Raw genomic sequence first — 27075 nt, 5'->3', positions numbered from 1 at the left:
AGTCATGAGTGACCCAACCTATTTGACCTTCTCTTTCTTTGCAAAACTATTTGCTCTACAAAGACCTGAATAATGGATAAAAATCTACGCCAACAAATAAACAAGACTCACTGGAGAGATAGGTTCCTAACTCAACGTATTCCCAGCTTTTAGAAGAATTAAACACTACAGGTCAAATCAAAGCACTCTATTGGTTCCCTTTAAGGCTAGTCTTGATGACTGGACAGTTAGTCGCAAATTTACACTAGGGTTGTCTTCTACAACCGTGCCTGATTTGGGAGGTAAGCACTATTAAGTGTTTGGAAAGGTAGACATAAACTTTTGAGTTTGCCTACTTAAAGGTCTATATGACTAGTCATCCCTGTAATGGTTTGCGTTGTATTGTTCTTATGTTCCCATGTTTCTATAAAGTGGTACAACAGGTGAGAAATATCATTATGTGTGGCAGAAATGTTGGGAATCACAGCAGAATGGGTTCATTTAATTAGCATCAAGTAATGCTGGCAATGTGGGGATGTACGCCATCAAGATGAGACCCATGGCCACATTCTCAGCCACGACCATGTCTCATTTGGAATGCTTAAATGGGCAACAAATAATTAAGCTTTACTAAGTGATCAATTTATACTCCATAAATATCTGTCACATTTGCAAACTACATGTAACACCAATAGAAATACATAGCTTATCTGCATCTTCTAATATAAGGAAATGTTTGCCTTAATATTCTGACCACAGGGAGTTTCTAGCATGCATTAGCAGATACATTGGGGATCTCCTATGATCCACCTTGGAATCGTGGACTGCTTCCTCTGTGTGGTAATTCTACATATGCAATAGTCTACGTTGTTTCCAGTTTAAGAATCAAAGATAACCATCACTTTGCATGGCTGCTGTGACATTCTCCTCTTCCGTTCAGTCCTGGGTACCACTGATTGTATGTATGCTAAAATTAAGGCATCACCTGATCACAGATGTGATATGCACATCATTCGGAAGGACTACTTTTTATTGAATAGCCATGTTGTCTGCTGCGCAGTTAGCATCTTGAATAACATATCTGTGCTGTATGTTGATGGATGCATGACGTCAGTGTATGGCACATGCAACTTACACTGCTACTTTCAGCAAGGGAATTTCATTGCAGACCTTCAAGCTTTCAAGAGCAGGAATCACAGAACACACTGATGGATTTATAATTAATAGACTCTGTGAATGAATCCATCTGTGTACGCAGGACTTGTGCAGTATGTATTGCAAGTGTTGCTGTATACCCCCTTGATTCATGGCTGAGAACACTAGTGTGACATGCACAAACATTACAATGATATGTGCCTGCCTAGGCTAGACGAAAGTCTTGTGTGCATTTTTATGGATGTATCAGCTATTTTAGTGACCCAGTGGAGGGAGTGAAGAAGAATACTATCATGGCTACCAACTGCAACTGCCTGCTACAGCAACCCCTGCTATACTCGTTTAGATATTTCCCAAGCAGCACATTCTTGCCTACTAAAGTGAGAATTGTTCCCTTATGGCCTGCAGGTGGACATGTTTTCCATATTAGCAAGATTTTCCTGTCACTGGCTTCCACTTTTAATTATTCAGGCTACTAAACAAGAGGTCCATGAAACACCCTAATATCTGATAAAAGAAAATAAAAAAAGAATAAGGAAAACCGTGACTTGAAAGGGACTGCAGTCAGCCTATTCCTTCATTGTATCTGTTGATATATTTCACTAACTGATCAGCACAGATAAAAACAGTGGTGTCTACAGCAACTGTGCTGACAAGATAGGTGCTATCATTCTACTGTTTTGTGAATAATTAGCTTAGCACAGTAGTGAATATCTTAACTGCACACTCAAACACAATAGTCATATCAAAACAATAGAAAGATAAAAAAGTAACAGTACAGTATAATAAATCTCACTGTGATAAGTGACAGGATAACACATTATGTGAAAATAGAGCCATGTAGTTTTACCTTGCTTCCAAAGAAAAAGGCAGACAGCAATCTATAATGGAGACCAGCTACTTTACTCTGTTTATTTGTGTACTGAGTCACTTCAATTATACTTAATAATGCTGATCTGAAGTAAACTCCTCTGAATTGTTTAGTTAACTTCACAAGTAAAGTGTTCTGGGCAGCACATAACCCTGCTAAATCCTATACTGTGAGTATGGAAGAAAAATAGCTGGCCTCCATTTTGATGTCCTCATCTGGCAAGATAATTTATAACCTGCAGGCTGCAACATGTGGAAGAAAGGTGTGTGTGTGTGTGTGTGTGTGTGTGTGTGTGGGCTAGGGTTTCTTCTTTTTTAGAAGTGCAACATGAGAAGCAGAAGGTGTGCCAGAAGTTTGACATCACCACAAGACGTAGCCAAGAATATGTAATTACATTAACATGGAAAATTCCAAAAACAGAGTTGTAGACTTTTTAGAATTTATATTTTTTTCTTTAATAAATAAACTCTGATTAAGTATTTTATATATTAGAGATTTAAAAGCTCATTCTAAAAATTCTATGACTCCTTTTCTTGTATTTTCATGATTTTTCTATAGCATACAGGAAAAGGCCTTTAGAGTGTCTTTTTTCAGTTGGCATATTATGTATTTGTTATCCAGGAAAGTGAATACCCCAGACAGTTTTCAGCCATGATCCCTATCACAATGACAAGTGTTAATATATAATATATGGACAATCTGTTGTAGACAATCAACCAGTATGCTTTTGGAATGGAACTGGGGATCACTAACACAGGCAGATGGAGATCATGCAAAATTTACGTAGCCAGTGACCTGATATGAGGGCTGAACCCAGGACCTGTAATGCAGAGAGGTTACTACTGAGACACTGTGCTTATCCATCCATACATTTACAGCATCACAGGATATGACAAAATGCAAAGCTTTAAAGTCACACATTTTATAAATGCAAAGGTCATTCACACTCAGTAATGGGGATTCATTACTCAAGAACAAACCAGTACTCCGAGGTATATGTAAAGGAATATATTTAAAAAAAATCATATAATGTACTTACGCAGTAGTCAATGTATAATGTATTAGTTTTGCTGGGTGTTCAGTAAACACACAAAAATATGCTATGATAATCCAACTTGATCAAACTTACTGTTTCAAAACCATACCTCTTAAACATCCATGATTCTCAAATACATCACTGAATTTGGCTCAGAGCATTGTTTTGTCCCATCCTAAAATTTCTGATTTTGTGACAGAGTAATAATAACTATAATAAGCAACTACTGTCAGACATTTAAAAAATATCTTATTCTTCACTACATTAACAAGTCCTGTTAAGCTTATCCACTTTCTTAACTAAACAGTGCTTCAGGGCCTTTGACTTTGATTATTCTTTACTGTTTTCCTGATGGGTTGACAGTCATAATAAAACATAATTTTAAAACATACAATTGAATTTAAGTCACAGCAGGAATTTCAACAACACTCCAAGGCAGCTAGATCAAATGCATATGCAGAAAGAGAGTAGACATTCATTTGTCATACAATAAAGTCACAGTATAAATGTATTCAACATAACAGACATATACAGTGGTACACAGTGACCATTTTTGAAATGCAAATAAAAAAATAAAACAAAAATGCAGACTAACCCTCTCCAAATAGCAGAGCAATATGAAAATAGCCCCAGTAGAAAGTGGCATACACTAAACTCCATTAGTTAACCGATGCCAGGCTTCATCTTTTTTGCCAAAAAGAGTTAAAAATATTGTGTAATACCTGTTTAAGAAAATAAAAGAAACAGCAGTAATAAAATGACCATATAATTTATAAACAGGAGACAACATGAGATAAACTGACTGTTTTGCTAGCCACTGGTTGTCTATAACATTTATTGAAAATTAGAATGTATACATGACAGCAAATAAAACTATCAAATAAAAACTAATATGCATATTGCTAGTATAGTTATTATATATACATTTTTTTTGTTAAAAGTGTCATTTAAGGATACCAAAACAAATACTTTATTCTGGGAATCATTTTTAAATTTAATACATTTACTGAATCAATGGGAAAGACTGAGGCTAATTTGATAAAGCAGTCTTAGAAACTGCTATACAACTCTGTTCAAAGCCCCGATGTGTACATATTCTGTAACTTTTTCCATTACTGGATGGAAGCTTCGGAAGGTAGACTGAAACAAACCATAATGTTCTAATGTAGTATCATAAAGCATGCTTCACACCTGCTAAATTGGCCTTTTCATCATATTGCAGTTTATACAAACTAAGAGAACTCTGAACACTAGTGTGGCAGCTGGTATAGAGGGTTAACTAAATTCTCATTTAAAGCTCATATCCTATGCACAGCTGAACAGTCTTAAACAGACATGATTCAATGCATCAAAATGTGTAATAAGTGTGCATCTGGGGAAGATGGCTACAGAGAGAGTTCACCATGTCATGTGCCATCCTTTATATGATTTATGGTCCGTTAACTTTATTGTTCTCTTTGGCTACATTGCATTAGTATAGAAATTTATCTTGACAGCTAACTATGACATCTAGCTATATTGTGTGGGCATGTATGTGTGGACCATTGTTGCATGCATGTAGTCACTTGTAGCTAATAGCACTAATGTTGGTGGGGGTGGATACATATCCAGGGCATGATGGAACCACATTTGAATCAATACACGTGCCACCCCTTGTAATATGGTACAGAGATGCCACTGTGGGTGCTAAATGCACTCATCTGGAGCCAGAAAGACTGATACAATGGTGGGAAAGGACATATTGTATGTACATTTGCGTGTGTCAGTGGAAGAACTGTTAAGGTACACCACTGTTTCATTACTGTAAGTTGGTATTGGTTATAACATTATCTTTGCTGCAGCATAGTTTGGTGGCATCTGCTTGAAAGGTTTTCAATAACAGACTTGAAGGCTGCACAGCATGGACCTGTATATCATGATATCTATAGGCACAAAATGCAAAACCTATGCATCAATATGTAATCTGTGTCATCTGGGAGGTGTATGTATTAGAGACGTATTATTATGATCCCATTTCAACTAAAGCATATGAGGGATATTGCAGAGGACAGTAATCCACAGGAAAGGGAAAATGATTAACATATTAGCATGGTAGGTAGCCATCTTGAAAGTACTGTTAATAGCTGTTATTATTAACCTTTGCACCATGTCTGCAGCGGCCTCTTCCTGTTGTGTTTCATTACAGCAGGGGTTACAGGATCACAAACTAGGCCACAAAAGAGACATGCAGAGATAATGGGTAGAAGCCATCATTCTCAAGATCTGAATGTCCTGAACCACAGTACTCAACATCTGGGGCAGCCACTGGCCCCACACTAGTGGCACATCCATTGTCACAGGTAGTGGAGCATACTGTGAATCATGTTCACCACGTACAGTCAAGATTCTATTGAATGGAGTTTCTCCTAGAGTACTTCAATGATGAAATCACAGATGGGGCATAGTGTCCAGATAACCTATACAGTAACAAACTGAACAGCAAACGTTCAGACATTGTATTTAAATATACTGCTGTTATATTTTTAGCTGTTGTGGTTTGTGTTATTTATATTACCTATCACATCTCCATCAGAGTATGATTTATCTATCTAACACATCTTCTCTGCATTTGTATATTTACTATTAGGCATTTATTTATGTATGTATTTATTTACTATTTGTTCTCTGGATAAGTAGACTTGCCTCTTGACCCTTTTTATGACCTAATCTCAAAGAGCAGAAAATACATCATGGTCTTTCAATCAACAATATTATATATAAAATGAATACATAGCAAAATTCTTAACATAATGGTAAGACTGAATGGGCATAGGGTGAGATTAAGAGATCCAGTAAGAGTCCAATGTGAAAAAATATACGCAAAACACAAGCTAAGATATGCATAACATACAGTGCAATCATACATATAATACATAAACTCCTATATGCATGTGAAATATTTACATATAAGATGACACATTAAGAATCTGAGTGAAGTTTATTAAATGAATTCTATTATTCTTGATATAACCATTGCCATAATAGCAGCTGAAAGTATATTCAGTAACTAGATGGATTTTAAGTGCAGCTTTGAGGCTTTTAATGGTTTCTACAGTTTTGATGACCATAGGCTGGTGAACCCAGGTCCCAGTCTATAGAAGGCTGTCTAACCTGCAGAAGATTTAAACTGAGGATGTACTAGACAGAAATTGTTGTCCTGTGCACTTCTGAGGACAAAAGAGCTGTCTTGTAAAAGCAGTTTTACTCTTAAAGGAGGGCTGTGACACTGTTTTAGCTAAATTAGAGTACTTGGAAGAGAAATGGCTCCATTTGGTACTTTTTTTTTTTTTTTTACAAATTGCAATAGTGCATCTTAGGGTCTGCTAGTAAAATAAATCTGCAGATTTTAATTATCAGCAGTCTGCATTCTGTGAGTATTGTGAGCTGAATGCATAATGAGAAAAGGAAGGCCATATTCACGTTTGGGCATTAAAATATTTTAGCAATGGTCTCATGAGCAGTGGGTGAAAGGAGGTGACTAATCTTGTAACAAAGTTTTAATTGAGCAAGGACTTTATTAGTTACAGACTTTGTGTATGTGTGTGTGTGTGTGTGTGTGTGTGTGTGTGTGTGTGTGTGTGTGTGTGTGTGTGTGTGTGTGTGTGTGTGTGTGTGTGAAGGAAAAGGTAGGTTCAAGTATTAGGCCTGGGTACTGCTGCTCAGTCATTAGATTTTCTGTTCCCATTAAGGTCTGGTAAGAGTATAGGAGGAAGAGTAGTTAATTTCTTGGCTAAGGCAAAGACCAAGTCACTGGTTTTCTTTGGGGTTAATTAGTAGTCTTTTAGTAGTGGACAATGTGTATAAGTGAGTGAAATTGTCCTATAACTTGGTCTGTAGTCAAAGGGGCTCATAGTGGATTGTAGGGTAACTTATGATCTGCATTAATTATTAATTTAAGATTTGGTATTTCTAGGAGGAGATCATTAACAAAGAGAGAAAAGAGAAAAGGACCTAGCACAGACCCTTGCGGTTCACCTGTATTAAGTTTACCAGCAGTAGAGGATGAGACATTGCTATGGGCATGAAAGGATCTGTGCTTTAGCTAGCAGTGGAACTAGCAAATGGTATTATCTCCAAAGTTTAGTCATTTAAGTTAGTTGTGAAGAAAGGTATAGTTGACCATTTCAAAAGCCCTTGTCATGTCAACAAAGAGACTTGCAGTAATAAGTCCCTCATTTAGGTTGCAGTAACTGTATAATGATTAAATTGGTTCAGTATATCATTCCTGCTGTCTATAGTTTGAACCACCTGGCAAACACTGAAGCCATCCCTACTGTTTTCCCTTTTGTTGCTAACCTCATTCCACTTGGTATTCTAAGGTGGTGTAGAAACTACCTAATGCTCACTGACAACCAGCTACTACAGGACCAACATGTCCGTTTCTGAGATGTGTAATTATCTATATAACCTGGAGGCCATACTGTTATCTTCACAGATTGTTAGTAAGAAATGCATAACCTCACCCACACATCCACAGATCATACTAAACCAACATATGGATTTAAAATATTAATTCCCCAAACCTACAAGAATCTCAACTAAAAAAAAAAACTTTGGTAGTAATGCACTAACACAGCTCCACCATACTCACATAACTCATAGAGTCACTGAGCTGCAGTGTTCAAACCTTCCACTGCCATTAAATGTGCACATCCAATTATAAATGTCCTAGTAATTAATGACTATATCACCAGACACATTGGTTCTACACTCACTGAGATGGACAAAGAAAGGGTGGCTGTTTGCTGTGTTTTTGATATCAAGCTCTATGATATCATGAGGGCCATACAGTTCTACAGACAAGACAATATGACCTAGTGAGTAGCTCATGTAAGTGTGAATTACCTGGGATGCTCAATCCAGAAGGGCAACCAAAGAGACTTACTATGCATTTCACAAATACAGGTAAGACTCTAAACAAGAACAGAATCATACTCTTATTTAAACGGATGTCCAGATATGAATTGGAGATTATTGAGTTTAACAACTGACTACCAAGCTAGTGGGCAGGATTCACGAAGCCTCCGTGTAAGAGTTATAACTCATACACGGAGGCTGCAGTTAAATGGAGTGATGTCAGCATACTCTGCATATTCATGAGAGCATGGTGAATCACACTTAAGGCCAACACGGTCCGTGTAAGACAGTAGGGGGCGTGTCCGTAGGCCGAGCCATGTAAGCGGACACGCCCCCAGAAGAGGAAAAGTTCCCAAAGTAAACACCCACGACAGAGTCCACGGAAATGTGAATAAACAGAACACAACACATGCCCCCACAGACTATGAACAGAAAACATATAAATAAACACGTTATATATTTTTTTAAATTGTAAAAATATTTAACTGTGAGTGCGCTTGTTTGCACGGGCGTGCCCGTAGCGCAGCTACAGTTAGCAGTCAGTGTGAAAGCATATAAGAACTAAATATGCAAAATAAGCCAGGAAGCAATAGCGTAGCGGTAGAGATGTTGGCTGAAGAGCAGGCATTCATGGTTCGAGCCCCCACAACACCAATTTTTTTTTATTAGCAAAATAAGCATGAAACAAGTCCCTGACAAATATGTACACATAAAACCACAATTTATGTAAAATGTAATGAAATAGCCCATTTATATTGAAGAAATGTGAGGTAACAAAAGAATAAAAAATGCCAGATGTGCCCATAGCTGAGCTACAGTTTAACAGAGTGAGTGAATCTGCCCGTAGATGAGCAGTGGTTTAACTGGTGCAAAATGAGTGCCCGTAGCTGAGCAGTGGTCTAACACACTAAATCTATGTGCCTCTAACTGAGCTGAGCATAATATGCATGCCGATAGCCAAATGAGGCTTAAAGCAGCGTACCCCATTTGCGGAGCGCACCGCAAACAAGCTAACCGACGGGCAACGTTGAGCAAGCCGTATCAAAACTGCCTTTACACAGACACACCCCTCAGCATGTCTAGACAGTCATGAAAAATAAAAAGCATTGGCCAGGTTTGAACCCAAGATACTATACACCATAGTCAAGGTACAGAACCACTAAGCCATGACAGCAGTACCTTTAAATGCAATAATAGCTAATATATAGGAATGAATACAAACTGGAGCATGACAATGCAGGTTTACTGAAGTTGATACAATTCCAAAATGGCCAATCACAGACATGTGCGGGAAAAACGGACTATATAAGCCCCATAGGCGGGAATACACAGCATAAACGATTGTAGAACTGACCTGCAGGCAGAATGACAAGAGTAGGAGAGGGTAGTTGCTTTCGAGCACAGAGGTGGGGTGTTGAGGAGTCCAGGTACATGGTCTGGCTCCTAGTCCATAATCATGAGGCCCAACTCATGCAGGGCCAGGTCCTCTGGGGAGCATACAGGGTCGAGGCATGGGACCGGTTGGCTCATGATCTCACCAGTGCCACAGGGATTCCAAGGACTGGTGAGCAGGTCCGTCACCACCATGCAGACCTGAAGAGATGCAAGCAGGACCAACTGAACCTTTGGATCCAGGAGACCCGGCAAACATTCAACGCCCCACTACTGAGTAAGTTACATTTAATTATGTATGTAAGAAATTAAACTAGCTGATATTATGGAGATGTGTATTCCAATATTACTTCATTTATACTACAGCTGCAGGTGTCCGTTCTGTGAACCGCAGAGCCTATAGCGATAGGCTGGTGCGGTTGCACCACCAGGCAGCTCAGTAATCCACTACCAGTAACTGTAAAGAAATATAAAAGTATGACAGTCAGCAAAAGAGTGCAGTGTAGTCAGTAAGGAATAAAATGTGCAAGTAATAGTGTGAAAGTGTCTGCAAGTATTGCTTGATTACAAAAGTGTGTTTCAGCCTGTAAGTTAAACCGAAAAATGAAACTGTCTGACATATATTCTGAAATAAAAATGCCCTACCTGTAAGAAAATAGTACACAACCTGCAGCAGGCTGAAAACTATAGCTGCAGAAGATGATGAAATCACATGTGTGAAATATATCCCTGTGGAAATACTGAAACATGACAGAAGTGAGACTGCTGGAAAGGATTGTAATAACTAGAGGTAAAACATGTCAATAAAGCCTAGAAGTAAGTACCATCCTGAATAGTAAAATGAAAGCAAGTGAGAGAGTGTGAGAAAGTGTCATGAATCCAGCAATACAGTAGTAATAACCCCTGAATAAAGTATACTGCAGTCAAGACAGAATGAAATGCATGTGAGATTCAAAACCAAACAGCGAAATCTGTTCAAAGTGTTGCTGCATCTGGAATGTGTATCCCAAAATCTGGATATGTTGCTCTCAGTCTGCAATATGCAGATAGGATGATTGTCTGATATACCAAACATCCACACTTGTCTACAGCTATATAAAGCAAATGTAGCAGGATGATGTAGCTGAACAAAGCTAGATATGAATGTGTATGAAGAACAATAAAATGTATATTGATGTTGCAGTAACAGTCCTATCACCAAGTTGAAATAGTTATCATATAGGAAACTGTAGTTAGAACAGTAGTGTGTATATAACTGTAGCTATTAGAAATGTACAGCATATGTATTGTTATTCGAAGGTGTTAATATTACTTTTTTTACCCCACCCTATAACCACATATAACCCATTCCACGTGAAAATGGTATGTGCAATCGCAATTAACACCCCTGGATGTTTGTCCTGTTGGGTCATATATATTTGGATGTCCGTTGATGCATCTGCCCTGTTCATACATCCACACCTGATGGCCTGTTGCCATCAATTAACCCTGCATGTTGTTGGACTGTGTATTTCTGTTCAAATTATGCATGTGTTATGCACGCTGTTCAATGGTGTGAATATCTGGGTGTTTGGTTAATGGGAATACTAATGCATGCTGTTACAACTAATTGTGAATGGTATTATATGTCACTAACCCAAACTGTCATGACATAATGCAAAACATAGGATGACAGGGAAGGCGGGTTCCAGCGGACCCACCTCTCCCACCTAAGCTGGCGAGTGCACCTGGCACTAGTGCTGAGTCCGGACCCTCCTCCAGTGGCCCTGTGCCACCTGTGGGTGGAAGCGCTGCAGGGGATGGGGCTCGCCCCCCCTCTGCAAGTGTGGCCGGAGGAGAACCACCACTCACCCTCCGTAGCGTCTGGACTGTGGTGCGTAAGGAGATTTGGGACTCTGTTCTCGAGCCCCTACAGCAGCTCAAGGCACGGGTGGTGCAACTAACAGGCATGCCTGTTGCCCGGCCTACACAGCCCCCAGCACAGCCCCGTCCTGGGCAGTGAAGGAACAGTGACAACTGCCTATGGGTGGGGATACCAGTTCCACTGTTGCCATCTGTGGGCTTATGGGCTCTGGATATCCAAACTTCCATCCCCGTCAATTGTGTAACCCCCCACATGTGTCATACACCGCCCCTGTATGCGTCTTTTTTGTCTTGTCTGTTTACCTACCAAACCTACCTCCCCAGCTGTACCGACTTCCTTCACCTGACATACCACTCTCACCTGAAAAAAAAAAAAGGGCACTCTGTACCCACAAAAAAATTATGCCCCATACATAGCTGCCCATTCTGCACACATGTCTGCTGGACATGGAACCTATCAATTACAATTGGCTGTACAACAAGTATTATTGTTGTCCTGACACCTCTTTCAGGGGTGGAAGGTTTCAAATGTCACACCAAATTACATACATATGCACAGCTGTTGCTGATGAAGAAATGGGCAGCTATGGGCCTTACCTACATCCCTCTTGCACATCCCAAGCTTGTTTCCATACTGTCTTACCCTCTTTGTGACCCCTTTTTCACCACTTTCCTGTCTCCCTATGTTCTTTTCTTTCAAAGAAAATAGCGCGGGCGTGCGCAAGAGTAAGCACTTTTAAGCGGTTGTAAGCGGGTGTGCGTTTGTGTGCGCAGAGCTAACCGCCAGTGCGCATGCGTGAGCTCCGCGCAAACCAGCGCTAACCCGGTCACAACTGCTTAAAAGTGCCTTAGTCACTTTGATTGACAGGTCCTGTAGTCAGTTCAAAAGCAAAATAAAATCCCACTGTCAGTCCCGAACCCAGGACCTTGGAAACACTAGTCCGTACGACCTACCACTAAGTCATGACTCTTATACAAAAACATTGTGCTAAAATAAATATAACATGTAATAGTAGGGATGAATGTAAAGGGAATATAGGATGTGTAGTACACAAAGCATGTCATTTAAAATTACTGTCAAAACTACTGGATTTCCATAATAGTAGTGTGTGAACAGAAACAGCCATGCTAGTTGGTAGCGTGTAGATAATAATGTCAGTTAAAGTACATATATAAATGTATGTGTATATATATATATATATATATATATATATATATATATATATATATATATTATATATATATATATATATATATATATATATATATATATATATATATACATATATATATAAATATCTATATATAGTTGTAGGAGTCATTGTGCATACACACTTGCTGCAGGGAACATGAGAGAGGAATGGAGAAATGTGAATATACAACACAGCCTGAATCATGAGAGAGATACTAACCTTTACACTCACAGAACACTGTCCACAGCATACCAGCATGGTCCCTGCCCTCACAATCTGAAAGGGCAATGCCTATCCCACATACCCTTTTATAGCACTGACCTGAAATCACAGTGAGAACTGCAATCAGTACACAACTGGCTGTATGCAATTAGCAAATGCTGGCTTACAATTGGTGCAGAGGCCATCACATGGACCTATGCAGATACCTACAAAAGCATCCAGTGCTAACACTCCCCACATGCAATACATTCATTGCATTGTCTGTAAGCAGACAGAGGGAGAGCGAGAAGTGAGAGAGAGAGAGCAAAAACAAAAAAAAAAATTATACACTGTGACTCTGTCACCCAAAGCTGTCAGCACTGACAGTAGCAGCAGCAAGCAGAAGCAGTGGTAACGCAACCAGCTGTGACAAACACAGGTAATGCAAAGTAGCAGGTTAATAGTGTGCATACTGTGAACCCTCCAAATGTGTCATAGGTCTGTATCCATAGGTATGTCCATGTGATATGTTGTGTGTACGTAGTTCCACCAAAAGGGGATGACCATACATTGCAAGTCAATCAGTCTTAGGCCATGATCCTGGCAGCAGTTGTCTGTGCATTGGCCCAGAAATGGCTGTAGTGACTGCTTTGAAAGGTCAGCCAGGTTCAAAAGGCAGGATCAGCCCATCCCAAAGGCACACTGGCTGGGAACAAGTGTCTGCAGGTACCCGATATCACTGCATATGCATCCCATACTGCATAATTCCATAGCTTAGCAGACCAGGCCCATTATGCATATGATGTGGTAATTCCCAGGGTCAGTCGAGGTGCCCCCTTAGTGGTGTGGGACCACTGTTGCTGTATGCCACTGTCCAGGTACATATCCTGTAGTACGGCCAAGATAAATTATCAGTGTTATATGCGGTTGTATGTTCTCTCGAAGTGCTGGTAGCACACATCCAGGGATACCATGAGGTCACAGTGATGCTGTGTGTTCTTCTCTGCTGAGGGTGGCCCTCACCTGGACATGTGAGATGATAGGGAGGTTACATCCAGCTGTGATAAATATTTCACCTGGTGGGAGAGAAGGAGGGGGGATACGTGCACCAAACATGTCTGCAAGATTGTTGCCAATATCCGTGTGTTTGGTGAATGTTAAGAAGGTGTGTATTAACACAGAGCATATCTGAGGCATGTGGTCTATATGTGTAACATAACTGAAGAAGGCCTTGTGGTCATCCATAGTGTATGTGTCCATTTCCCTCCCAGAGTAGGCCATGGCCGTTGTTATGACGGACTGTAGCGTAGTACCAGTGCTGACCACAGATGCCCTCCCTTAATGTGAATGTGCTCTGTCCTGCAGTAGCCTCCTGCTATTGTTATACAATCTGCCTCTGTCTGGGGTCCACTGGACAGGATGCCTAACCTTTGTGCATAGGGTCTGGGTTAGAAATGTGTGTGCAAGTTCCATGCAATCTGTGGCATGTCCATGGTAAGCATTTGCAAAGGGGTCAGCAGTGTGGCTTGTGGCTTCCACTGGCCCAGTGTGCTGCATGGATACCATCTCAGTCCCAGCAAGTGAATAACTGTCTGATCACATACATATCAAAGTAGTCTACTGTGCTGGTGGTGGTGGTGGGATATGTATATCCAGGCCGAGTAACTTATGTCCACATCACAGTAGTGGATGGTGTCCCACATAAAGTACCTTGGGATGAACCCCCAGAGTGAGGTTGTGCATTGCACCTGTCAGTGTGTGCTGACCGATGGGGCATGCTACTATGTTGTGTGGAATGTGGCAGGTATTGTTGCACAGGTGTTGTCTGAGCATTGATATCTGGCCATGTACCTGTGTATCCACCACGACACACACACATGCAACATATGGGAGTAGTAGTATATCACTACACATGAGTATCATGTATAGTATGTATGCCATATATTGCTGACATGGTCTGCTGATATCCTGTTTGTGTTCTCTTCCAGGGAGATAGCGCGACAGCATAACGCTGCCTACTCTGTGGTGGAAGATGAGGAGATCCACCAGAGCCTGGTGCGGGAGTATGACATCCTGTTTTCCCACACCAGTCAGAATCAGCAGGAGAGGGCTGCACTGTGGCAAGACCTTGTCCGTAGGGTAAATGATATTGGCATGCATAACAGGACATATGAGCAGGTATGACATCACTGCAGTGATTTAATCCGAAGTGTCCGGCAGCGTGCATCAGATATGCACAGGCAACAGGTCGCCACAGGAGGTGGGGTGGCCACACATCCCCCTCACCAGACTGGAGGGGCTACTCCTAAGTGTTGTGGCTCCAGCCCCGGAACACCAACAGCAGTACACCTGCATTATGATGGAGGCTGGTTCCACACAGCAGCACGACATGGAGCATGCAGGTAATATGCCATATGTACACTTGATTGTTCTGTACACTGTATCATATGCAATATCAATGGCACAGTTGTGCCCACTGACATTAATCTCATCATTTCTGCAGGTCCTTCCAGGGTTACAGCAAGGCAGGCCATCCATGCTGGTGAGTTTGTTTAACATAACCTATAATAGTCCTGATAATGCTAGTAACAGTAGTGTAACTCAGTAGTGCTCTGTGTGTATACAGCAGGGTGTGCATGTGTGCATGTGTGCAGGTGTGCCTGTGTCCACTTGTGCATCTGTGCATGTGTGCCTGTGTCCACGTGTGCATGTGTGCATGTGTGCATGTGTGCTTGTGTCCAAGTGTGCATGTGTGCATGTGTACACGTGACCACGTGTGCATGTGTGCATGTGCCCATGTGTGCATGTGACCACATGTGCATGTGTGCATGTGTGCATGTGTCCATGTGTGCATGTGTCCACGTGTGCATGTGTACATGTGTGCATGTGTCCATGTGTGCATGTGTGCATGTGTGCCTGTGTGCATGTGTCCACGTGTGCATGTGTGCATGTGTGCCTGTGTCCATGTGTGCATGTGTGCCTGTGTCCATGTGTGCATGTGTGCATGTGTCCATGTGTGCATGTGTGTATAAGTGCATCACTGGTAACAATGTCTGGAGACTGTAAACTGTGTTTCCTGTCTTCCTCCCACAGGTTCTGGGGCTGCTCTGGTGACATGCAGCAGGGAACCTGAATCCTGTGCCACGGCTACTGGTAATGATGATATTTGTGTAATGGTACAGGAAGGTGTGTCAGGGTCTGCCATTGGTCAGCCAATTGACAGTACACAGCTGTCAACCCCATCATTGCGCATAGTCATCCTGCCTGTACATCCTTTGTCACCATTGTCCCTAGGTGATGGACAGGATACAGTGGGCATAGACCAGGGTAATGTGGTACCTGTGGCACATGCATCCCCACACAGCAGCCATGGGCAGGGTCCTCCGATGGTACCACACAGACAGTTGCCCATGGGTTCTCGTGGGAGCATCCGTGGGCGTACTGCCTCTGGCCAATGTGCCCAAAGAGGTCTGTCAACCTCAGCTATGTTTCAGACTGTCATGCAGGCACAGTCACGTATGGAAAGGTACACCAGACAGGGTCTGAGGGAGCTGAGACCATGCCGCACAGCCATGACAGACAGTATGCATGACATTGCGGATGCTATCCGTAACTGCACCGATGTCATAGACAGACGTTGTGGGGACATATTACAGCAGTTCCACAACCAGATGTCCATCAGCCAGGGCAATGGTGGGCATTTGCGGCGTCGACGCTGCCATATGCTGGCAGCAGCTGGCAGTCGGCGCGGACGACAACAGGCTCGCGCATGCCCCCATAGTGCCAGCAGCAGCCCCAGCAATGCTGGGTTTGTGCTGTCATCGGAACGCCCCAGGAGACCACTTGCACGTGGCTCTGGACAGTCCCAACAGGGACTTGTGTCCAGTCAACACACTCCCGCTTCTGATGACAGTACCGAGTCTGGCTTTGTACTGGATACGGTCCGTAGCACCCCTTCCAGGCACAGGTACCATGTCCGTGCACACAGACACTGATCTGTATGGCCTGCCATGTGCAGTCTGTGGCTGTCCACAAACCCCTGTATATGGCAGCCATGAGGTGGAACTGTGTGCGTGCATACACACATGCGAAATGTTAACACCTAGGGTGACCACATACATGCACACACTGCACCAACACTGCCCCACCCTGTACTGCTGCCCATCACCAACACACATACACACACATGTCAATTGGTGGTATCAGTGGCTGACTCAGGCATACCTAATCCACACCCTGTGCATATGATGTCACAGTGCCACCTCCTGCAATCTCCAACATCATTGCGGGAACAGGTAAACACATTGCTGATGCACAGGGTGACTACATAGAAGTGTATTAGTAGTATCATGTTGGTAACAGTACAGTGTGCTGCTATGACTGTGTGTTTATCCCAGCATGCCTTCTGCAGTAACTGTATGAATGTCCTGAATTGTTATCTGCACCCATAGTACATACCAAAGTATAACAGCTGCACATAATTGCATGCCGGTGGTAAGGTTGTCAACAGATAGCTGCATACATGGGTAGCACAGGGGGAAAGCTAACGCAAGTAGTGATATGCAATGGTGGACATGTACAGTAATGGTGTCAAGTTGCCCACAACGACTATGCCATGTGGATGTTCGCGCATGTAGATATGTGTGCAGTAACAATGTAATCCAAATCACAAATAAGTATGACATAATATCAGTTCTACCATGGGCATCTGCGCTGCGTATTCCTGAGTACATGTAGATAGTGCCTACATATTTGCATTGTTACTTACTGTTTTTGTTACCCCTTCTTTGTTGTATAATGCACTACTTCCAGCCCTGTTTACTGTAGCTTTGTTTGCATGCATGTTCGCTTGGGGTTCCCTGGAACACTGCTTACACCTGCAATGCAGAGTTACAGTGCTTCTGTAGACTTCTAGTGACATCTGCATAGCGTACGATACGTATGTCAACTTTACACATGACAGAACATCACTGTCTGTCCTGTACGCATGTACGTTGCCTGTGACACATTGCACACGTCTTACCTGGCATTTACCCACATGTGCAGTCATATATGTCAGTGCTATGAAACAGTAGCGGTACACCCACACATACACACCTTCAGTATGTTGTTCCCCATTGGCCCTATGTGTTGGTACTCACCATGGCAATCACACTACTAGGGTAGCATGTGCAAAGGTAACCTGTGAATCGCCTCTATGGTCCAGTTGTGGTTTATGTGAGTCATGTGTCAATGTCACAGCTGCCACATGTATGCAGTCAGCCATCACCCTTGGACAGGAACGTACAACACATGTGTGGGATGCCACCACACAGCCAATCTGGGGACTGGTCTCTCTGAACCCAGTAATGCCATACCCTGTCAGGTGGCATGTCATATATACTACATCCTGGACAAACGTCAACCCCAATCCCTGCTGCTACTATTGATAATACCCCTGAAGATGTTCCTGATAGTTTTGACCAGTTCTTTACTGAGACATTTCAGGCCCTAGCTAGCCATCTACCTCCTAGCTCCCCTGGTCCTGAAAGTAGCACCCCTAGAAAACTACATGCATTCAGCTGCCAACCAGTCACCACTTCACTTCTCCGTACCTTGATTGAAACAGTGAAACCCACTACACTTTCTGCTGATCAACTCCCTGCCGAGTACCTATCAAAACCAGATGATGCTATTGCTTACCCCGTCTCAAAGGTAATCAAAGGAACCATGGTAGAATCTAACTTTCCCACCATCTGGAAAATGTCATATGTAATCCCACTTCACAAAGGAGGCAGCTCTACTGAATTCTCCAGTTAAAGGCCAATAGCTATACTCTCTCCACTTGCAAAGATTATGGAAACTTTCGTCATAGACAATTCATGCACCACCTAATCCAAAATCGCATTATGGCAGACACTCAGCATGGCTTACGTCCTCATCACAGCACTACTTCAGGCCTCCTAGCCTTTACTAACACCATAAACCATACTTGCAACACTAATTATATATCCTCAGCCCTCTTTTTGGATCTTTCCAAGGCATATGATATGGTTGATCACCAACTTGTACTCCACACCCTGCAAACACTGTCTAGATACTGGAGCCTTCCAATGGTTTCAATCCTACCTGCATGGTCGACAGCAGGCTGGCCTCTGTCAGAACAAACTCTCTAACCTTCTACCAAACACCCTCAGAATACCACAAGGCTCTATACTAGGGCCCTTGCTGTTCTCCATCTTCATTAACGACCTTTATACTGTCATCCCAAAAGTCATCTGTATCCAATATGCTGAAGACTCTACTCTGATCTGCTCAGCCACATCTCCAGTAGAGTTATGGTCAGCTACCCAGACCACCTTTAATACAATAGAAAACTGGCTTTCTGAACATCGTCTGATCCTAAATCCCAAATAAACTAAACTAGCGAAACCAAAACGTGAGGTGCGAGTACCAATCCAAGACACACTGAAAGATTCCACAAAAATACTCCAAAGATCTTGAACGCCAATTTATTTTAAAATAAAATGCATTTTCACCGCTACAAACAAGAAGCAGCTTCCTCAGAACAACATCACTGAAAGGCGCCAAAAAGCATTTTAAATATGTACAGGAAATTCTTTAAACTACATCATTTCCTGTCTTGGTGCTCCTATTATGGAACAGACAAATAATAAGTATTATACATTAAATGCAATAAAATAAGAAATATATATGCAAGAAAAGCATTTAAAATATTAAATTCATTTGTTATTATTATATACTTTAACCTTATAGTCAATAAATTCCTGAAGATACCTAATTACTACTTATACCTTTAAAAATGTATTTATTATACAAAATTAAAAAAATTAAAACAATGAAAACATCCAAACATTTATCTACGCCATATGTCTGCATGACAATTAATTCACAGGGATAAAAACTTTTAAATTTTTAATATATTTTTTATATATATCTTTTTATGTCAGAGGGAAATCCTATTAATTAGTATATTATAAATTATAATATATTCATATTTTTCCCCTCAAACATCAGGCCTATCTCATATAACTTTTTAATCTAAGAACTGCTGAGATATTACAGTTCTCATTTAAACCAGGGGAATTAAAAGCATCCAATTTAATTTGCCATTCCAATTCATGTAGCTCTAACATAAGAGAAAGGGGGCCACCTCTCACACTAGGAAGCATTTGGTCAACACCCATAAAGACAAACTTGTGGTCAGGGTAATTAGAAATGTGCTTAGCAAGGGCATTGTCAACCTTGCTATTTCTAATGGCATATATATGCTGGTAGACACGTTCTCGTAACTTTCGGTCTTACCAACATAAAATGCTGGACAGCATTGGCAAAAGCCACATAAACAACAGATTTGCTCTCACAGTTAATTTTCTGATGGATATAGTATTTTTCCCTTTTATAGAAAAGGATTCCCTGGTCTAAAAATTTGCACCAATTACAAGCTCCACATATTAATGACCCCTTACTTCTGTTAAATTGGTTGGTATGTGGTTTTCTTTGTAGCAATTCTTTCAAATGTTTTCCTCTCCTATACACCACTTTTGGCAATAATCCTAACTTTTCTGAAAGGAAGGTATCATTACTAATAAAATGCCAATTTTAAAAATTATATCACAAATTGATTTAGAATCAATACTAAAAGTGGTAATAAAACAAGTTGAAAAGTCAACTTTCTTATTTACTGTAATATCAATCTGAGTTGGCCTTGATGTCATAATCTCTTGTGATACATTTAATGAACTAACACTTTGGATTTCATGACTTTTATTTTCTTCTAATAAAGGTTTGTAAAAACCAGTTGATCGTTTGAATTCTATCTCCTCAATAATCCCATCAATGAGGATATCAGGATAGCCTCTATTAAGGAAAAGATTCTTGAGAAAATTACATTCTTGTTTGAAGGAATGGACCGTGTTGTACATGTGTACGGCCCTCACTACCTGTCCCTTCACTATAGATCGTTTCTGCCTTAGTGGATGTAAACTAGTAAAATGAAATAGGGAATTGCAGTAAGTAGGTTTTCGATAGACCGCAGACAAGTATCTGTTATTTATTGTGTCTTTGGTCAACCTCACATCTAAGTAATCAATTTCATTTATAGAAAACTGATGTGTGAATTTGAGGAAACTTGTTGTACTATTCATATAATGTAATAAAATTTCCACATCTGATGCATCACCATGAAATAATATAAAAATATCATCCAAAAATGCGTGTACAAGCGAATTTTCCTTTCAAATCAGCATTTTTTAATAAATACTTGTTTTCCCAAAAAGCCATAAAGAAGTTTGCCACGCTTGCCCCGCAAGGGGAACCCATGGCTACTCCTTGTTTTTGGAGGTAATATTTATTGTCAAAAATGAAAAAATTAGACCCAAGGACTATATCTAAAAGTTCTGTGATAATATCTGTTTCATTTTGAATAACCTCCAATTCTTGTAGCATTAAAGCTATCCACTCTATAGCTTCCTGATGGGGAATAGATGTGTACAAATCGACCACGTCTATAGTAAGAAAGTTATCACCTTCATCATATGTGATGTTATTAATATTACTGAGAAAGGACCACGAGTCTTTACAGACAACCAGAATATTCTTAATGTATTTACCCAAAATATGATCTATTAGCCTAGCACATGGGTAAGTCATTGATAGTCTTCCATCCACCAATGTTCTCATAGGGGGATTCCCATGATCCTTATGGAGCTTGGGAATTCCTAACATAACCGGATCCTTAGGAAAAGAGATATCCAGAAAATTATATAAATCAATATTAATCTTCCCACTTAGAAACATATCTCTCAAATATCCTCTGATCCTATTATAGGTGACATTCATTTTGTTAAGGGAAGAAGGCCAGTAAGCTGGTGAATCCAGGACTAATAACATTTTTTCAGTATACATATCATTATCAAAAATGACCAACCCTCCCCCCTTGTCTGGTTTAACGGCTCGGACCGGGAGTAGGTTGAAATTATTCAAGGCTGTTCTCTGTTTCTTACTTATGTTAGAACTGGTAGGTGGTTTTACAGTCCCAAGACCATCCTTAATGTGTCTAATGTCCACCTCGCAGACTTTTTCAAAAACACGTAACCCTATGTGCAAAGGGGGATTGAAAACACTAGGTAATTTTAAGCATGGTGTTGCATCACTGATTTCATTATTGAATAGTAAATTCAAATTTAGTTTCCTCACAAAACTCTTCAAATCAATAATAGTTTTTGTAAGATCATAATGTGCGCTAGGAATAAAGGTATTACCACGTGCCAACAACTTAATAAGTTTGGGCTGTAAACTAACACTTGAAAAGTTATACACTTTAAAATCACCCTTAAGGTTAGTTTGTATGATGGGACATTCTTGAACCGCAATCTGTATATCATTAACAATTTCAAAATTTTCTGTCTCAACAAAGGATGAATCAGAACTCAGTTGTTCCGAGCTCTGTTCCTGGTGTAATAGGTCCATTGGGGCTGTGGACCTAAAAAATTACTTCGGTTACTATTATTTTTCTGGTAATTTTGACTATTATTACCATTCCTGCCTTTATAAGAGTTGTTAGCGTTAATCCTATTACTCGATCTCGTTCCATTATTCTGTGCAATTTCCTCGTCATTATTTTCAATAGGCACAGAAGGTGGATCAAGATCACCCATATCAAAAGTATCCAGACTATTAACCCCTGTAGGTACTTCTCGTAAAGGAGGTATCTTTAATTTCGGATAGGCTTGTTGATTTTGGTAAGCCGTCCTGTCCCTACACAATTTTTTTGATTTATTTTGTTTCAGCTTTACCATCAGTGCATGTATGCTATTAAATATTCTATTATAATCAAACTTGTATCTTAAAAAATCAGAATCAAGTTTGATGATATCATCAAGTTCACTGATTTCTTCTGTAAGTTTAGTAATATTAGAATTGTAATGCTTAATTAACACTTCAAGCAACTGTGCTCCTTGTCGTTCAAACAGCACCATTAAGTCTGTATAAAACAGAGGGTCTTGTATAAGACCCGACGGAGAAAAAACACTCTGCAACCCCTTAGGGATGATGTTTTCACTTAGACATTGTTTGAAGTATGAGACTTCAAGTTGCAGTTTTTTTAATTTAAGCAATTTCATGTCCAATTTCTTTAAATTGTCAATAATAGTGTCTATACAGACAGGCTGAACCTGCATGCCCATAGCCGGTCGCTCCTCCATTGACACTGGTGTAAATGCAAAAGGTTGCAAATTGTTGATCCAGTCTGAGATCATGGGAACACCAATAAGCCTCGGAGCAGTATTAATATTATTGTAGGTATCCTCAGTATTGGAAACTGGTGATTGTATGCGCTGAGCATTTGGTATAGGGACATCACTCCCCGATGTAGAAGGTAAAATTGCATGTAAGTCAACATTGATGCGATCACCACGCATTACCAGTAAGCCATTTCCCTCTGCTCCATTATTGATTCTATTTTCGAAAGAATCAATCCGTGAATGTAATGAGTCCATCCGCTGTGAAATAGAAAGGAGTAAAACTCCTATATCAGTATCAGACAAACCTTGTCTCAAATTGTTACTTCCAAAAATGTTAGGTGTACTTGGGCTTCCCGCACCATCAGTATCCATGACAAAACCACAAACCAAGTGCAAAAGAACAAACAAGTGAAACCAAATCGTGAGGTGCGAGTACCAATACAAGACACACCGAAAGATTCCACAAAAATACTCCAAAGATCTTGAACGCCAATTTATTTTAAAATAAAATGTGTTTTCGCCGCTACAAACAAGAAGCAGTTTCCTCAGAACAATAACTAAACTGCTGTTATTTCACCAACACGTAGATCTACCACTTTCACCGTTACCATAACATCAACTGATGACACAATAATCTCCCCTGTCCCATCTCCAAAACTATTAGGTGTCATCATAGACAATAATCTCAAATGTGACCTACATGTTAACCAGATTATCAAAGCCATCAATAGAAAACTAGGGTCACTTTACAGAATTAAAGCCTTCCTAGCCCCTCCAGCTAAAGGTGCCATAGCTCGCTCACACCTTGTTTCAACTCTTCTGTATGCATCCCCTCTACTCTCGAATATGAACAAGACTGTCCTTAACAAACACTCAATTTGCTACAACCACATTGCCAGGTTTGCCACTGGGCTGCCTTTTAGGACACATCATTGCATCAATCTAAATCAGCTTGGTTGGCTTGCAATACCCAGCCTAATACAGTATAACCAACTGATTATGGCCTATAAAATCCTGTATAATCCAGACAATACTCCTGCACTTCAAATATTATCACCCCCTATAACAATCCTAGACCACTTCGATCCTCTAACAAATTACTACTTCAGACTAGCAAGTTTAATAACACAGCCGGTGATTCTCTCTTTGCAAACCCTGTAAGTAGATCCTGGAACTCACTTCCAGCTGATATTACCCTACTGTCCACCTTAGGTCAATTTAACAGTAGACTCAAACAACATTTGTCACTTAACTGGCTATGTCAATGTATCAAGCCTGGCTAACTCTAATGTGTAAAATCTGTGAACCACTTTACTGTGTAATTTTAATTTAATCCTGACTTGTGCTCAGGACTAACATTAACCTGTGGAACATGTTTGACTTGCTTACTTATGTAATCTCTGTAAATAATCTGTTTGTAATATGTAATGCTAGTATTATGTAATGCTGTATCTGCTACCCTCGTAGCTTGTCTCCATGGGCCTCCCCTGGAAATGGACATGCATCCAGTCGGACTATCCCAGTCAACAAATGTAGGATAAATAAATAAATAAATAAAATATATTACAGTGACTACAATACAATACAAGTCAGACATTGACATGCACTGACAGCATGCTAAACACACTAGGGCATACGTGGGGACTCAGAATAGCAGCCTGCCTGGGCATCACACACCTCCGCAGCTGGCACACAGGCATATGTTCCATTGGAACAAAGCACATGCCACACATGGCACGCACATCCCCTGTGCCACACACTCACAGCCTGTAGGGCTACACAACACACCTGCTACAGACGTGTCAGGTACTTGTCTTGTGTGCTGCACTGGGGTCCTGCTCAACAGGCTGTATCTGGTGAAGGTCACAGTGATATGCCTCAGGGGCACTATGGTCCACCACAGCACACATGCATACAGGTCAGTCAGAGGCATGGACAGATATGACTCACTCATTGACCATGCCAGTATGGCTGCCTGAGACATACCTCCCTGGACTACATGATAGGGAACATAGAATGGATCTCTCAGCATGTGGCACAGGCCAGTATGAGCCTGATGTTGGTTGCCAACATACCCTCACCAGGTATTCTTCCACTATATGTGGGAAGGGTGTTGTATGTCTACATTATGCTCAGTCTCCACTGTCATTCATAGGGTATCCATTGGCTGTCAATGTGTGCTTAAATGCTAGGGAACCCACAATGATGTGCAAGGGTCATCTTGCACGTGACACCCATGGCCCGATGTATAATGGCAAAGCTCCTTGGTACCCACATACTGCCTTATGCTGCAGGACATGGTTTACATAGTGACCTCCGTGGGTATCACACAGGTTAGGACACTAACAGTGCTGCTACACACAACAACAGCAGTGTACACCGGAAGATGCATGCACCAGACACTGCCTTCAGCATGGTGAACTGCAATGTCTGTGCAGTACCAGATTCATGATTCATGGCTCACAGGTGTTACTCATCACTGACAGGTTATGCCCCATACCATGCCTGTCGTCCCCTACACATGTAACACACATGGATAGGGGGGTGGTATCCCAAGGTAACACAGATACACACACCTCCAGGTTGTTGGCACAGCACAAACCATCAGGGCCTACTCATGTGCAGCTAACAGTGTGTCAGACTGCCATCTGGTTCATAGCCTGGCTCACACAACCCTCCCATACACAGGAAGACCACCTATCCTCCATAACAACACTGGCAATATGACAGTCTCAAGAACTGTGTTTATATGGCCGGACTGCATCCAGCCAAACATTGTGTGTGAGCATTACTGTAGCTACAACACACTAGTTGAAGGGTTCACAGCATGTGGTCACTGAATTGCAGTGGAATGACATGTTACCACTACCACAACAGGTGGGAACATGCAGCACCTGTACATCGACTACATGTATACTATATGGCCCAGACCAGATGTGTATCCCCTGCTGTAGGTCTTTCACCATAGACACCCACACTGTAAAGAGACATACCACGTGCAGACCCTGCACAGTAAGACACAGTCATATTGGTATACATTGCAAATACCATTTATCCACTCGAGGCATGTGTCAGACATGGTAACTACTGCAGGTCACAGGTATTTATGTGTATGTGTCACACACATACATCATGTGTGCAATGCCATTGCTGGTTTAGGCAATGGCATGCATTGTTATGTACAAACACCCACACAAGGTCATACTGTGTGACACAACCACATGTGACAGTTGTGGGTTACCAAAACATACCTATCTGTACTCTGACAATGGTAATAGACATGGTAGCAGAGCACACTATTGGCATTACTAGCCAACTAGCCCTGTTTGGCTGTGCTGATAGTGTGGTGACATCCCCTGTGTTTACTGGGGGAGTATGCAGCATCTTGTGTATTGTAGTATTTGCCGAAAGGATCTGCTCTCTCACACTTGCATTTACACACACCCTACTACCCCCACACACATGCACACTTGCCATTTGCAGGATTCATTCCTCTACCTAACTAAGTCATGACACGTGAGAGAGACACATTAGCGAAGCGCACTATTCTGTTTACTAGATAACTCCTCTTCTCTGGCTATACTTATAGGGTGCTGACAACATCATTATTTTGAAAGGGTAATGTGCATCAGGTAGTGTGATGATCTGATTGCCAAAACTAACATGCGTTTCATACAGAAATGCACACACACAGTAATCCCCCTCATCCAAACACACACACTTGCCATTTGCAGGATTCAAACCACTACCTAACTATGTTATGACACTCGAGACAGATGCATTAGCAGAGCGTGCTATTCGCATTACTGGGAGACTTCCCTTCTCCTGCTGTACTTATAGGGTGCTGACATCATCTGTGTTTAGAAAGGGGAGTGTGCATCCTGTAGTGTGTTCTCCCAGTTGCCAAAAGGGACATTTCCCTCACACATATTTGCACACACACAGTAACCCCCCTCATCCAAACACACACACTTGCCATTTGCAGGATTCAAGCCACTACTTAATTATGTTATGACACTCAAGACGGACGCATTAGCAGAGCGCGCTATTTGCATTACTGGGAGGCTTCCCTTCTCCTGCTGTACTTATAGGGTGCTGACATCATCTGTGTTTAGAAAGGGGAGTGTGCATCCTGTAGTGTGTTCTCCCAATTGCCAAGAGGGACATTTCCCTCACACATATTTGCACACACACACACACACACACACACTAACCCCCCTCATCCAAACACACACACTTGCCATG

This window comes from Protopterus annectens, chromosome 7.part0, assembly GCF_019279795.1.
Source record: "Protopterus annectens isolate FY-2018-M chromosome 7.part0, PAN1.0, whole genome shotgun sequence".
In the NCBI taxonomy this organism is placed as follows: Eukaryota; Metazoa; Chordata; order Ceratodontiformes; family Protopteridae; genus Protopterus; species Protopterus annectens.
Note: the sequence above shows the minus strand (reverse complement) of the source record.